At 38.5% G+C, this 15,458-nt stretch overlaps 1 pseudogene; it reads left to right on the forward strand.

Moving 5' to 3' along the window:
• The first annotated feature begins 2,161 nt into the window (after window positions 1-2,161).
• LOC105731953 (ATP synthase F(0) complex subunit B1, mitochondrial-like) lies at window positions 2,162-13,348 on the forward strand (annotated as a pseudogene).
• Window positions 13,349-15,458: the final 2,110 nt, after the last annotated feature.

Consider the following 15,458-nt stretch of genomic DNA (forward strand, 5'->3'; position numbering starts at 1 on the left):
TTCTGTGTGTACTTAACTATTAACTCCATCAAAATTGGTCAGGAAGTTTACTAGTATATTTTTCACTTACCACAGAGACTGGCTTTTAGTAGTTACTCATTTTCTTTCCCCCAAGCTAATGAATACTAGGTCAAGCCGGGGGGTGGTGAGGGGGGAACAGAGAGAAATACAGGGGAGCATTAAAGTGTATTTAACTAGAGCTGGGAATAATATTTCTTCTTCAAAAATGACACTTCATAGCTATATAATATGCAATCATGTGGATGGTGCCAGGTTGTGTTTAAACAATCTCCTATTGTTGGACATCTTGTTTATTTCCAATAGTGCTATGCTGATATCTTCACAAATCTTTACTTCCATCACATTTAGACTGGATTTCTAAAGTGAAATCATTGTGCTGAAGGATATGAACTATTAGAAATGAATTACTGCCTTCTTTCCAAGCAGTAACTGCCTTATAATTCTAGCTGGCTGTTTATACTCTCCTATTTTTGTTATTGAGCTTCCTGCTTCAGGGATAATCCACCAACATGACACACTTGAGGTAGACATAATAATGCTCCCACCCCATCACCTCCACCAAGATGTGCCTGTCCTCATCCCCAGAATCTGGGACTGTGTTATGTTACATGGGAAGGGGAAATTAAGGTTGTAGATGGAATTACATTTGCTAATTAGCTGACTCTAAAATAAGATTATCCTACATTATCCAGGACACAATGTATCAACAAGAGTACCCATAAATGAAAGAGAAAAGCAGAAATGTTAGTGTTGGAGTCATGTAATAGAAAGATTTGAATGGTCATTGATGGCTTTGAAAATAAAAGAGGGCCAGGAACCAAGGAATGAGGGGCCCTCTAAAAACTGGGGGGTTTGGGGGAAAGCAAGGAAACAGATTTTCCCCTAGAGACTCTGAAAGGAACCAATGGTGCCAATATTGATTCTATCCTAGTGAGACATATGTTGGGCTTGTGATCTCTAGAATGTAAGATAATACAGTTGTGTTGTTTTAAGCCACCAAGTTTGTGGTAATTAGTAACAGCAGCCACAAGAAAGGAATATAACACTCTATAGCTTCCAAGTCCCCAGCTCTGCTTCACCTCACCTATACCTTCTTTATCAGGGAAAAAACCTTTTTCTGTTTCAATAATGAGTACTCAAGCCAATTGTCCATGCTGCTGTACCATCTGCTTTATGGCTGTGTCCCTTAAGACAAGAAATTTAAAAAAAAAACAAAACAGAGATGGGATTGTCAGATTTAAGCTCAAAACTCTAATTTGGAATTACATTTATTGATTTCTGACCACAAGATCATGCTGATATTGACAGACACCAATCCTTGGCCACAGCCCCATTCCTTTGGCTCTTGTCCAGAGTTCTACCTGCTTTGATAGATGCTAATCAGTACTTATTCTCTAAAGGAGAGGGCAATCTATTAGCACATTTTTTTAAAAACCTGTGTTAGAAGCATGATTCTCTCCTTCACAGACTCCAAAATGAAAAATCCTTTCACATTTTCAAATACAAGCAGCTGACTTAGGTACAGCAGATGACCTTAAACAAGGTGATTGCTTAGCCAACGTTTATTGCATCCTCTCTGTCAACAAATTCCAAGGAGGGGACCAGGTTTTGTTTGTGTCTCCCTGGGAAATCGATTATTGTTTTATGAGACTCTTGTTGCAAATCCCTGTAAACTCTAACTAATCACTCATGGATAGTAACTAAAATATAGGAATTTAACAAATGCGCGTAGTTCTTGCCTATCAGCAATGGTCTTGGTTCCACTGCTCAATCAATACTGCTAGTATCTGGCCCAGGTTCAACTCATGCTTGATGACCCCCATAGTGTAACACTGTTACAGGAATTTTTCACGTGATCTCATTAATTCTCACAATCACCCTCATTTTACAAAGAAGAAATTGTGACTCATAAGGGTTAAACAGAGTTCTCCAGCTCACATAAGCTAGCAACGGACAGAGCCAATATTTGAACTTCTAGTCCTTTGATGTGTATTGAGCGCTCTCTTCACTGTACAGTCTACCTTACTGCACTTAGACTAGGGAGGCGTGAAGCCAGCTCCCCTCTGCAGCCTAGCCCAATGGCCAGTCCCAGGCACTACCTAAGTCCTCTTCCTGTTAACTCTTCTACTCGTGGGCTCCCATGGGGGTTAACATAGGTCAGAGACAGTTGGTGTACACCACAGGGAAGAAAACCCAAGTCTCAGCAGCTGAGAAACAGGAGGTATGCAAAGAAAAGAACATGATATTTTGCAAAGGGGAAACTGATTCTTCAAACTCAGCTGCAGAGGGAGAATTGTACAGGTATTTTACCATCAATAATAGAAACATTATTTAAATAAGTGGGACTAGACACAGAATTATAGAACTGAAGAAGACCTTACACATCATCCAATTCCATTCCTCACTTCTAAGGTAAGAAAACTCGGGGTAGGAAATATTAAGATTTATGGTCATAATTTTATATGACTGAGGATTGGAAATCAAAGGCCTCCCACATTTTAGAACAATGTTTTTTGTTTACATGATGTCATGTCTTCTAAAGAACTACTGTTATAAATAATAAAAATATATAATTTAACTATCTTTCATGTGTTTTAGTGAAAAGATATCATTTCTTCATAGTAATAATCCTATTAAAATGACCTTAAAATATGCAATAGAGCTATTGTGAATTTTGCACTTATTATAAAACCCAGAGTATAATTGTAAAAAACAGACAGACTTCATTTGTCTGCATGAGTGGAATCCTTTGACTGTCATCTTTCTTTGAACAAAACAATTTTGTAAAAATATAGTCTGGATCATATATTTAAAGACAGATGTATCTTAACATTCATTAAAGTAGAAACCACCACTGTTAATGAGGATGAAATGGCAACTGAAAAAAGCATAAAGATTTTGTTTCCAAACCAGCAAAATTATCAATAACTTAATCTCCAGTCTTTATGCTTGCTATATGTAAATGTACAATGAGAAAAATAAGCCAGAATAAAAAACAGGCAATCCTAAAACAGTTTTTGAAATAATTCAATGTGGCCATCTATCTTCTTAAGTTGACTACAAAAGCTTCCGCTCTAGATTCCATCATTGATCTCTATTAAAGACTCTAATGGTTTCTGAGTGAAGGCAGTAAAAATAAAAAACTGTGAAGAATGAAGATAAGAACTTTTCATGATACACTATATTCTGTTAGATTAAATTTAACGTAAATAGCTACTGAGTTTTTCTACAATTTTGATTTATGTGCACATTAGAAATCTTCATCTTCTTCAGGTATGCTATTTAGAGTTTGTAAAATAGAATGTTAACGGTAGTTTTCATAAAGCTGGTGGTAAAAGCTTGTTCAGGAATATAACTGTTATAAATTTATTTTAATGAGGAAATAAATTTTCAACTCCACATAATTCTAACTTAGAGTATTTTATTTTAAGTATATAACTTGCTTTAAGTTTGATGAACATTTGCACCTGGGAGAGTTCCAGGTTCCAGTTACCAGTTCACTAGTAAGTGGTTTATTCGGAAGTCTATCTCATTGTTGAAGCCCAAGAATTTTTGTTCAGAATTTGCTTTAATCTAGATAATTTTTATCATCAGAATTTCGAGGATGGCAACATCCTTTTCCTTTTTTCTCTATGGATAACAGAGTTTTCAATCTCTACCCACTGGGATAGTTATCTGTAATCAGAATGAGCAGGGCCCATTTATTAAGAGACTGCTTGCCGAATTCCTTGGTTTGGAAATAAGCTATCCTAAACTTGGTGCAGCCTAAAGTCTATTTTCTTTCATCTGGGCGTATAGGAGATAACAGGCAGTTACTTTCCTTTCAGACCAGGTTAATTCTTTCTAGATGAAATAGGTAACAGTATTTACATTAACTTAATTAACATAGTTACAAGCAGACTCTTATTCTTACTGTAGATTAGTTGCAAGGAAAACTGGTCCTATTCAAAGCCCAGTATAATTCAATGCAGAGTGCAATGGCATTTTACTTTTTATTCTTAATGATTCTATGATAACACGCAAGTGTATTACCCTCCAGTTTGGAATTTACATTTATGATGTTTGCTATAGTTTGATGGTATGCATGGATACGTGTGTATGTGTGGGCCTGCATGCCCACACACAAGTGTGTATGTGAGTGCATGTACTTGAAGAAATATATGTCTGTGTGTACCTTCTTGCATATCTGTAAACATTAAGTTAAAATATGAACTTGAAAGCATGCTACAGAGTCTCACTCCGTCACCTTGGCCCACTGCAGCCTTCGCCTCCTAGGTTCAAGTGATCCTCTGGCCTCAGCCTCCCAAGTAGCTGGGATTACAAGTGTGTACCACCATACCTGGCTAGTTTTTATTTTTATTTTTGTATTTTTAGTAGAGATGGGGTTTTGCCATATTGGCTAGGCTGGTCTCAAACTCCTGATCTCAAATAATCCACCTGCCTCAGCCTTCCAAAGTTCTAGGATTACAATTAAGAGCCACCGTACCTGGCCCCTTTATTTGCTATTTCCAGAAACCTTGTAATTTTTTTCAGTTTCTTCAGTATCCTAGTGAGGCTGCCGTGGTTTACCATATCATATAGGAAACAAAGTAAATATGGAATGCCTAAGGGATGTAATTACATTAAATAAAAGGGAGATGGAATATGAGGATTCGAGCTCTCTTTGCTGCGAAGTCCTGGTAGTGCCAGGCTGAGTTCTAATTCTTGGTGGAATGGAGACCCATTTGGCAAGGGTCTGTCCTTATGGTGCCAGAACAGGAAAGCAAAAGAGTGGAAGTATACAGCAAACACTCTTCTCTGGGGAGTTCAGCTCACTTCTTTGATTCCTTTTTCGGCTGGATCTCTTTGCTTGGCTCAAAATTTTGTTTTTATTTTGGCATCAATGATTTATGACGTAGAAATTTTGAAGATATTATTCTAAATTTAAGAAGGTAATTTAAGATGTTTCTACTGTTTGGCGGCAAGAAAGCACTAGAAATGTCTGTAAATAAAACATAAACAGAAAATGTTCTTCAGTCATTAGAAAGAGAAAACAGATTGTGCTATTATATGCATATATATAGTCACTCTATTAATGTCTTATCACATTAAAACCTCAGAGGTATAGGTTACAGATGATAATCACCCAAATTAGGAAATATTCTGTAACATCCTTACTGGGATAGTACTGAAGTAAGAAGACTAGAAAGAAAAAATATCAGAAAAACATTAATAAAAAGTACTTAAAAAATTATAGTAAAAATAAATAAAATCACAGCATTCTGAATCTGCAACACTGTGGGATAAATAACTGTAATGTATTTCCCACAAAAATCATCTAAAATAGCTGGGTATAATATAAAAATATAAATAAAGGATAATTTGGGTTGTCATACTAATTTCAGACCAAATAGACTGCAATAAAAAAGTCATTAGTAGAGATAGAGTGACATTTCATAATGATAAAAGGTTTAATTCACTGAGAACGTACAACAATCTAAAACTTTTATGCACTTCTTAATGCAGCGTCATATTTTTTAAACCCCAAAGTGTCAGAACTACAAGGAGAATTAGACAAGTCCATAATTTAATTTAGAGATTTTTAACATACCTCTCACCCTGACTGATAGATCAAGCAGAAAAAATAAATCTATTCTAAGAATATAGAAGTTTTAACAGGACAACTAGCAACCTCAAGATAACAGACATAGAAAGGCACCTCCAACCAACAATGACAGAAGCCTCACTCTTCTCAACAGGTGAAACTTTTATAAAAATTAAACCATGTACTGGACTATAGAATAAAGCTTAAGAACTTTCCAATGCTTGTTTTTAAAAAGGATAGCAAAATAAACTCACACAGAGACAGAAGAAAATAATATGCATAAAAATAGAAGTTTGTAAAGTTAAAAGAGCCATGCAACTGGAAAGATCAATAAAGCCAAATGCAGCTCTTTGGTAAACCACCAGCAAAAACAAACACCTCTCTTGTCTCTCCTGTAAATTATGCCATTTGGACTCTTGGACCCTTGGCCACCAATTCCTTTGTCAGTGGACCTTCTCCTTCCCGTTGGTCTTTCTTATCAGTTATGGTCTCATTTACTATTGGAAATTATTTGGGTAAATGTCTGTCTTTCACACTGGTCACAAAGCTCTTTTGAAAACAGTGATGAAGATATATTTGTTAGAAAACATAATTTTTCAAGTTGGGTAAAAACACTATTAGTCGTGGTGGCTTTCAAAGGAACAACTGCCAAAAACCTGTTTCACTTCTTAATTTCTCCTCAATATACTTCTTTGTTTTGTGGCAGGGGATGGTGGTATTGATATCTTAATGTTTACTTCCCACTAAGAGATGCCACACTACATCTGAGAGGCAATGTAGAAGAAAGAAAATAGTTCAGGATTTTGAGCTATGGAGTTTGTCACCTAAGGGCTTTCTATCCTTTGGGATAATTATAAAACTCTAAGTCTCAATTTTCTCAACTTTAAAATGTTAGTAAGTAGCAGTTAGCAGTTACTTTGCAAGGGTTTGTGAGTATTATGTTAAGGAATATATGCCTAAGACCCAGAATGTAGAAACTGCTCAGGAAATGGTGCCTGTGCCTTACCCATGTTTCAAAAAACACAAAGCCCTCAAAAAGCTGTTCTAATATATCAAAGACTTGGAAAATAAGCTAATATTCAGTTTGTCCCTAATTTTTGTGGTTTCATGTAATTTTGAATTTTTTTCTGCTTCTCCCCTGTGCTTTATTTCTAAATACTATAAATATTTAACACCAAGAGATTCTTCTCTTAGTTCTTCAATCATTGTAAATTTCCCTTTCTAATTGCATTCTACTTTTTGAGCATGATAATGTCAGTTGCTGCTGGATGGTGAGTTCACTAAAGTTGGAGTAGCTTCAAGTACTTCAGTAACTTTAGTTCAGAAGAAGAGCCAAAGGTTACACAGATTCTTTCCCATATATATTTCAATTTAGGTCTTACAAAATCTCACAGTAGCCAAATGGTAGCCATGTAGTTTGTTCAAATGCTGTCACTGTTCAAAAATATTTGTAACAATTGCTTAGTATTCTGGTTATTAAAATCTTCATTATTTATATTTTTATTTTGGGGGCTTTGTGGAGTATATTAATATATGTAACTTAGCCAAATACAAACTCTTCTAGAAAGGCCGACAGCCAAATACAAACTCTTCTAGAAAGGCCGACAGTTAATATTCCTCCAATATTCATTCACAGTTCCTAGCAAGCATTATATATAATCAGTGCTCAAGAAATACATGTCGATTGATAAAGGACTAATCAGACACCTACTAGACTACAGAAAGATAGCTTAAGAGGAAAGGGTGAGAGTTGGAAGGCAGTATATAGAGGGAAAAAACTGAAAAAGATTTCGAAGACTTAATGTTTTGGAAAATCCTCCAAATAACTCTGGAAGTGTGTGCTGGTGTGTGATTGTTTGCAGGTTTCTGATGATGTGGAGTGTAGGTACAGTATAATCCAGAGTTGCAAGCAGGCTGATTTAATTTTTTTTGTTAGCAGTGGCACAGACTATAAAATATTTATATTCAAATTCTAAATATGTATGCCTGGTGTGAATAAATAATTTACTGTATAAGCAATACATTATTTACTAAGTTATTCTAAATATATATATATATACTATTTGCATTTTACTGAAAACAGAACAGGTAGACTGATGATCTCTTAGGTTTCCAAAATAAAAAATGAGAGAAAAGAAATCAAGACTTCAGCTATAGTGGAATTTTTTCTATAAAGCAGAAAGTAATACCAGTAGACAGCCCCAAATATATTGAAAAAAACAAGAAAATTAGCTTTCTTATAGAAAATACTAATTTTACCTGACACCCCAAATACTCAAGCATTAATTATCTGGATTTTCTTGGAAATTTTTGAGCTGGGCTTCTGGATTAGAAAACTCGGCACCACAGATAAAAACTTTTAGAAAATTATTCAATTCCTTAAGAATTGTTGGTGACTTCAAAGAAGTGAGCAAGCTAATACCCTATTTGGGTTGGATGCTCAAATAAAGCATGACTATATGGCTGGTTCATTTTTTGAAATCGCTCTGCTGACTGCAAATCCCCAGCAATGTCTTGGAAGAAAGCTTCTTCCCAATTAAACTTGCTTTCTCCTCAAGCATATTATCTGTTGACTGACCAGTCAGTTCAGACTCATTTCTTGACAAGCAGACTTCTGAGTCAGAGCCAGTTTTGGTCACATCTGTTCTCAACATCAATCATAGAATCATGTCTTCTTGTCTCCACATGCAGGCCCGGATGCTCCCTCACCACAGCTTTGGGAGTTAAATCTGGTGAATGAGAAGTGGGTCCACTGCTCAGGATTCTTATCTCAGTCCTTGAGATAAAACACGGATCCTAATTTGGTAATTAATGATCCTTCCTAATGTACAGAAGTAACTTATTTCAGCTGCATACTAACAAGGACAAGGACATGGGTTCTAGCGGCAGACATTTCAGGCTGCCTCCTCCTGTTTTACCTGCATAATTAGGGCAAATTAACTTCTATATGTGTCAATTTCTCATCTCTAAAATGCTGATAATAATATTACATGCCTCCTAGGTTTGTTATGGGGATTAAATGAGTAAAAGTATATTAAAAAAACAAAAACAAAAACAAAAAACAAACAAACAAAAAACACTTGGAGGCTGGGTACTGTGGCTCAGGCCTGTAATCCCAGCACTTTGGGAGGCTGAGGCAGGCAGATCACTGGAGGTCAGGAGTTCGAGATCAGTCGGACCAACATCTCTACTAAAAGTATAGAATTAGCCGAGTGTGGTGGTGTGCCTGTAATCCAAGCTACTTGAGAAGCTGGAGGCAGGAGAATTGCTTGAACCCAGGAGGCAAACGTTTCAGTGAGCCGAGATTGTACTACTGCACTCCAGCCTGGGCGACAGAGAGAGATTCAATTTCAAAAAGAAAGAACAAGCTCAGCGCCCTCTTGCTTTCTTTAATCCTGTTTGCAATTCTGCCATGTTATGATGCATAAAGAAGGCTCTTACAAAATGCCAGCACCTGGATATCGAGAAATTAATTTTCAGCCTGCAGAACTTTGAGAAATTAATGTTTTTCTTTATAAATTACCCAGTTTGTGATATCCTGTTATAGCATGACAAAACATTTTGATAATTTATATATCTTTTAACCAGATCCCTTAATATTCTTCCTCCCACTTTGTTTAGAAATTGAAAAGTTATTGCTCTGATATGACTATGCCATAGTCTGATGCATTTACCTAGTAATTTGTTTAAAAAAAAAATTGGTGCCTCTGAAAAGAGAATCTCCTGAACTTCTTGGTAATATTTTTGTGGTACATTTATTTTTGGGTTTCTCTTATAAACTTCCTACCAGTGAACACTTACTATAGACAATAATCCTTGGTCATGCAAAAGAGATAGACTTGATAGAAATAAGAATAACAATAATCCTTGGATTATATCCAAGAATGATATAAATAATCCAAGGATTATTGTTATTCTTATTTCTATCATTCTTATTTCTATCAAGTCTGTCTCTTTTGCATAATCCTCACTTCGTGTCCTTACCTCTGTTTCTACTGTTGAAATATGGTAGTTCGTGGAGGGGAAAATGAAGATGCTATTTTTTGATGGTGCTATGAAAGGGTGGTTGACAGCAGGGCTCTTTCCTAAGAACAATTATACTCATTTCTCTTTAGGAACTCCAAAATCACTATGGCTTCTCAGTCATTCATGGGATAATAATAACAGAAAACTCTCTGAGAACATGAATCTAATGGATATTGAGCTGGTTAGCCCTTGTGGCAGCCAGTGGGAGCAATGGCAATATTTCTCCCTGGACTTTCCATGGGCAACCCATGGCCTAGCCTGGGCTTGACTTGCTCCAGTTGCTAACCTGTGAGTGGGCAGGGTGAGGGGCTGCCTGCACCATAGGAGGCACAGGTGCAAAATCTGTGTTGCCAGGTGAGAACCATTAATAGCGGGGCGGGGAGGGAAGCAGCCTACTTTAACCAAGGACTGCAGTATCCGCAGCTTGAGTGTAAGAGTTAAGGGTAAATGTCAACAACAAAGAGCCTGTCCTGTTGACACCCAGTGGAGAGACTTCCTTGCCCTGCCCAGGCCTCATATCTACAAGTAAAAGGAGGTTGCAGAAGAAAAGCTTAATAAAACATTTTGATCTGTTCTAAGAACACTTTTAGCTTTTAACTTCACTTTTTGCTTTTAACTTCATTCTCTCCTTGACATTTACTCTATTCTGTCCCTTGACAAGTCACTGGTGTCACTTTCATCAGTACAGAACTGGCCAAAAGGGAAAAAGTAATGGATAAAATAAGGAGTGAATGAGGCTCGTGGATGGGATGGAGCAGGGAGCTCTGTTGGGCATAATACTTCATGGTACTAACTATGTTGACATTTTGATGTAAATGACTACCATACCAAAATACTCGGTGTCGATTATTTTTACTTTTGGTGATTAAGTATCTGCCAGACTTTATGTAATTTAATATAAATTCATTAGTAGAGATGTTGCTTATGTTATTCAATTATTTGCCACCTAATTCAGAGGTCAAAGTACACATAGCTTTTTGCCATCTCTTCTTCTCTTTTTCCCTTTAAAATATTTCATCTGCAGGAGTTAAAATTCTTTAAGGTCTAAATGTTGTTTGCTTTCTGTGCTTTTGTGCACTTCTTAAATGTTATACAAAGGACTTCCATCATTTCAGTAATCAGAAAAAACTATTAATGTAATAATGAGAGTGCAAAAGAAGAGCTCACAATGCTTCCCAGGAGATCCTCTATCGCTTTCTTTCGTAAAAACATTTTTTCACTTCTCTGCATGTAAGTCACAAGAAGTTGTTCGATGTTTTGTTACTTATTTGTGTCAAGTTTGTCTCTTTTGCATAACTTTCACCTCATCTCCTTACCGCCGTTTCTACTGTGGAAATACGGTAGTTTATGGAGGAAAAAATGAAGATGCTGTTTTTTGATGGTGCTATGAAAGACTTCTTCCAGCATTATGGCATTGATTGTTCATCTGGACACTTACAGCACCTTTCTCCCTTACCCCATCTGCCAAATTCACATTTTTTGGCTGAGCAAGGACTTAAAAAGGAAAGGCACGCACCTTCTCCCATCTCCCTCATCTCAAGTGGCATCTCTCATCTGGCTGAGGGTGGTTGGGATGATTCTCTAAGTCATGCTTAGTATCTTCCTCCCATTGCCATGATACGTAGAAAACACTTCTTGTTCTTGGTTGTACTCAGGTGTAGCTGTTAGTTCATGGCAATCTGTTTTCTATCTTTTTATTTCTTTCTTAACAGTTAGAGAGCAAAGATGTGTTTCTCTATACTCCTTCACCTTTTTCTGCTGCTGATTTAATGTTTGGGCTAAGAGTTGCTTAGGGGAAGCTTGCTGCCTTGTTAAGATCCTTCTCTGCTTTCTCCTGAGTCTTTCTTTTGAGAATCAGTCCTTGGCTTTACTGAGCCTTGGACTCACTCCGTGGAGCACTGGGGTTGGGGTGGGAGGCTGGGGTTTCACTGGATCTGTTTCTTTGATTCCTCCCATTCTTTTCTCCTCTGTGTGGTTCTTCCATTGAAGAGTTTTAACAGACATTATTAGGAAGACACTTTATAATTACGTTTCCTGGAAGGAAAGAGAGAGAGCTATGTATACTGGGGACCTAAACATTCCACACGGTGATGCCTGAAAACGCCTCTGAGGGAACAAGGTTCTGATTCTCTGTTTAAGCAACACTTTATCTCAGACACGGCACAATCAGAGTACAGTGATCTACTTTTCTGCTGGAACACTGTCCTCTCACTCACTTGCCTGGCTAATTTCCACTCATCCTGCAACAATCAGCTCAAGCACCTACTCTTCTTGGAATTAATGACATGTTCCTGCCTTAACTCACATGCATGCCTTCCCCAGAGTCTACCCCTATTTAGCAAGGTGACCACCCTCCAAACGCCCACAACACCCTCTGTGCCACAGTCCTCATCTTGCATTGGATGAAATTACTTGCTTTTTCCACCAGACTTTGAACATTTTCAGAACTTTTCAGCACTTTCTTTTCTTTTCATCTTGGAAACCTGGCTTAGAGCACAGTAGGATCTAAGTATTTGTTGAATGACAAATGATTGAGGCTGTGGTCATTCTTTTGCAGCAGAAAAAGACACAGAACCCATAGTAGGGGACAGGCATCATACTGTGTCTTAAAAGTTCCTTCCTGGACCTTCGCTGACCACGCTGTCCCTGGTGGTACTTTCTGCTGCCACCACAGCAGCCCCCTCTCTGAAGAATGCAGCCTTCCTAGGTCCAGGGGTATTGCAGGCAACAAGGACCTTTCACACAGGGCAGCCACACCTTGCCCCTCTACCATTTCTTCCTGAATATGGAGGAAAAGTTCATCTTGGACTGATCCCTCAGGAATTCTTCCAGTTTCTTTATCCTAAAACCAGTGTAACAGGACCCTATGTGCTCGGAACTGGGCTTAACGTTGTATGCTTTATCCAAGAAATGTATCTGTTTATCGCAGACACCTTCTCTACCTTATTAGTAGTAGGGTTACTTGTCTATGCAATTAAAAAAAATATGGTGGCCAGGCGCTGTGGCTCACGCCTGTAATCCCAGCACTTTGGGAGGCCGAGGCGGGTGGATCACGAGGTCAAGAGATCGAGACCATCCTAGTCAACACGGTGAAACCCCGTCTCTACTAAAAATACAAAAAATTAGCTGGGCATGGTGGCGTGTGCCTGTAATCCCAGCTACTCAGGAGGCTGAGGCAGGAGAATTGCCTGAACCCAGGAGGCGGAGGTTGCAGCGAGCCGAGATTGTGCCATTGCACTCCAGCCTGGGTAACAAGAGCAAAACTCTGTCTCAAAAAAAAAAAAAAAAAAAAATGGTGCCTCTGTTTCAGAATTTGCTTATAAACTCAATGAGCAAAAACTTGCCCAACTAGAAGAGGTGAAGGAGGCTTCCATCAAGCAAATTCAGGATGCAACTGATTTGGAGAACTCATAGCTGGCACTGGTTCAGAAGCACCATTACCTTTCTGATGTGCAGAGGAATAACACTGCTATGGCTTTGGCTGTTACTTACTGGGAATGAGTTTATAGAGTATATAAGGAAGTCAAGAATCTCCTGGACTGTCATATATCTGTGTGGAACATGATGCGTCGAAAGGAACAAGAGCACATGATAAATTGGGTGGAGAAGCACGTGGTGCAGAGCATCTCTGCACAGCACGAAAAGGAGGCAATTGCCAAGTGCACTGCGGACCTAAAGCTGCTGGCAAAGAAGGCTCAAGCACAGCCAGTTATGTAAATGTATCTATCCCAGTTGAGACAGCTAGAAACAGTTGACTGACTAAATGGAAACTAGTCGATTTGACAAAATCTTTCTGTATTAGTGTCTACTGAAGTTATGGTTTACCTCTCCTAAAAATGAAAAGTTTGTTTCATATAGTGAGAGAATGAGATCTCTATCGGCCAGTCAGGTGTTTCTCATCCCTCTTACTGTGCATTTGAGTTGTTCTGTGATCACTTCTGAATAAACAGTTTGCCTCTATAAAATCTTGCTGCCTGAGTAAAGATTATCAGGTTATAAATTTGTAGTTAATTCTACCATCTTGGAATAAAGTGACAATTGAATGGAAAAAAAAAAAAGTTCCTCCCTGGCTGGGCATAGTGGCTCATGCCTGCAATCCCAGCACTTTGGGAGGCCAAAGTGGATGGATCATGAGGTCAGAAGTTTGAGACCAGCCTGACCAACATGGTGAAACACTGTTTCTACTAAAAATACAAAAATTAGCCAGGTGTGGTGGTGTGCACCTGTAATCCCAGCTACTCAGGAAGCTGAGACAGGAGAGTTGTTTGAACCAGGGAGACGGAGGTTGCTGTGAGCCAAGATCACACCACTGCACTCCAGCCTGGGTAACAGAGTGAGACTCCATCTAAAAAAAAGAAAGAAAGAAAGAAAAAGAAAAAAAAATTCCTCCTGTAACTCAAATGGTCAGTGAAAATTTTTTTGTTGGAAATATAAGATGCCAACAGAGTATAGCTTTCCTGAAAATGAAATCCCCGTATAATGTCTGGAACTCCACAGCAAAGTGCCCATCGTGGAAAAGGCTAAACTGTACCACTGAGCTCTTCATCTTCAGTTGTCAGCCCTCAGCCATCTCATGCAACTTTCATTTTGGTTGTCTTCGTGATTCTTAATCTCTCCTGTTGGCAAGAGGAGGGTGAACAAGAAAAATGTCTCTGATGTTCCCCCGCAGTTTGGCAGTCAGTCACAGCTTTAGGAATCCGAAGACTGTCCTAGTGTTCTCTGTGCAGTGGCATAGCTCCAAGTATTTTAGCTCTGAAAAATGAGTGCAGTTTCTGTCTGTAGGCTAACATATGCACTTTACACACACTCTTGTGTTAACTATGTGAAGAGAGTGCTCCAGAATAAAAATGCCAGAACTGAACAGGCTCCTTGAGTTCATACTCTCATTTTTCGACAGAAGAATTTGAGTCAGAGAGGTGGAGTGATTTGCTCAAGGTCACACAGCATTCACCAGTAAAAATGGGAGGAAGAATAGGAGCCGAGTCCTGTACCCAGTCTGATGCTTGTTCTAAACACCACACTACTGTCCTTTCTAGCCTAGAGATTGACTGATGACTTAGAATTTTTTAGGGAGAAGGGAACAGATATCCCTTTATGTAAAGAAATGGGGTGCTTGATTCTGTAAGGACTGGGATGTGACCTCAAGCAGCTATGAAACCTCTCTGATCCTTAGTTTCCTTATCTTTAAAGTGGGACTGACAATAGCTGCCTTACCAGCTGTTTTGATGATTCTGTGAAATCATGTCAGCACAGTGCCTGGCTCAGAGCCTGTCCTTAGGGGATGCTCAGTGAACAAGAGCCGTTATTACAAACAAGCATGTTGTCCAGCCCTGTTCCCATTCCAGCTCCAGAAAGCTTCCCAGTGGGCAATCAATGCAGTAAGCCACTGGCTGTGGGGCAGTCGAGCAGGACACATTTGAGAAGAGATTGAGAGCAAATCTAGTATGTAAGAAAACAACCAAATTCCCATAAAGCCTAATTATTTGCACTGTTTATTAATAGCCCTGTTCCTCCCCCTCTCCCCCAGCAACAAATTGGGATCTGACTTGAGGTACGGCTCTGATTAGGGAGGACCTTGTGCATTTCTGCAGGGGGTATCTCCTGCATAATGCATCTTGGCATCTAAAGGGAACCTGGATGGCTGCCCGCTCTCAGCTTCCCTTTGTATCTCCCATCATTGCCCATAAAAGCCTTCATTATGATCTGGGTCCCCTTTATTGCACATATAAATAAAATCTGACAGAATTGTGCGTAAATCCTTTAGTGGCAAAAGCTAATAGAAGAGGGCAAAAATTAATTTTATGCATGAAGAATCTCATTAAGTAGC

Source organism: Aotus nancymaae, unplaced genomic scaffold, assembly GCF_030222135.1.
Source record: "Aotus nancymaae isolate 86718 unplaced genomic scaffold, 86718_ANA_hifiasm-v0.15.2.pri h1tg000014l, whole genome shotgun sequence".
Lineage (NCBI taxonomy): Eukaryota > Metazoa > Chordata > Mammalia > Primates > Aotidae > Aotus > Aotus nancymaae.